Source organism: Bison bison, unplaced genomic scaffold (genome assembly GCF_000754665.1).
Source record: "Bison bison bison isolate TAMUID 2011002044 unplaced genomic scaffold, Bison_UMD1.0 scf7180017864371, whole genome shotgun sequence".
Classification (NCBI taxonomy): domain Eukaryota; kingdom Metazoa; phylum Chordata; class Mammalia; order Artiodactyla; family Bovidae; genus Bison; species Bison bison.
Window position 1 is genome coordinate 7,517,988 of NW_011494943.1, and position 967 is coordinate 7,518,954.

General features: G+C 55.2%; 1 protein-coding gene across 2 annotated transcripts in view; it reads left to right on the forward strand.

Moving 5' to 3' along the window:
* Nucleotides 1-967, forward strand: part of ITGB4 (integrin, beta 4) — a 33,352-nt gene that overhangs the window by 25,463 nt on the left and 6,922 nt on the right. The window lies entirely within an intron of this gene.

Genomic DNA, 967 nt, shown 5'->3' on the forward strand with positions numbered 1-967 from the left:
CATCACTGACTCGATGGATGTGAGTCTGGGTGAACTCCGGGAGTTGGTGATGGACAGGGAGGCCTGGCGTGCTGCGATTCATGGGGTCGCAAAGAGTCAGACACGACTGAGCGACTGAACTGAACTGAACTGAACTTGGGCTGAGTTAGTTGCATTCCAAAGCAGAGCCCAGAAGCTCCCAGGGCAGGTGAGGATGGAAGGCCTGAGGTTATGTGTGTGCAATGGGGTCACAGGTCCAGAGTGCCAGCCCACGCAGGTCAATGAGAGTGGCTCAATTCTACACGGGTCTCTTCAAGCCAGGGTAGATAGATTTAGCAAATAAAAAGCAGAGGACTCCCTGAACTTCAAACAATTTTTCTAGTACATTTTATGCAACATGTTATCAGAGCCCCTGGCAGAACTCTCTATTTTTCTCCCGTCCTGGAAGGGAGAGATGACCCCTGCACTTGTCAGGATGGAAAACTTTTCAAGGGAACTCAGTCCCCCGCTCTTGCCTGGTGCAGGGCCTTCCTCTCTGCATCGTCACCTGTTGAGTCCATCCCAGGGATGGAGAGCTTCCCACCCCCAGATACAACCTGTGAACCCTAAAGTGGGTCAGGCTTAGCACTCCCAGGTAGCCCAACAGGGCAGAGGGCAGCAGGATTGTTCTGGGCCTCAGGCTCCTTGCTCTGTTCGCCTGGCCGACCAAGCACAACCTTCTCAGCCGCTGCGTCACACCTTGGCTCCTTCTGTTGGCGACTCCTGGTCCACCCCTGGACCACTGTCAGGAAGTCTTTTCTGGCCTGGCCTTTAATCTTAACCAGGCGTGACTGGTTTTGGCCCACACTCTTAGCTCTTGCCTCACAAACGTATGAGGAAGCCCTCCTGACCCAAGGGCATCAGCCCTTTGGGGTGGTCCCCTTCCCTTCTCCCCCTGGCAGACAGATGCGATGGGGTGGACCCCACCTCAGCACTCAGACACCTCCCC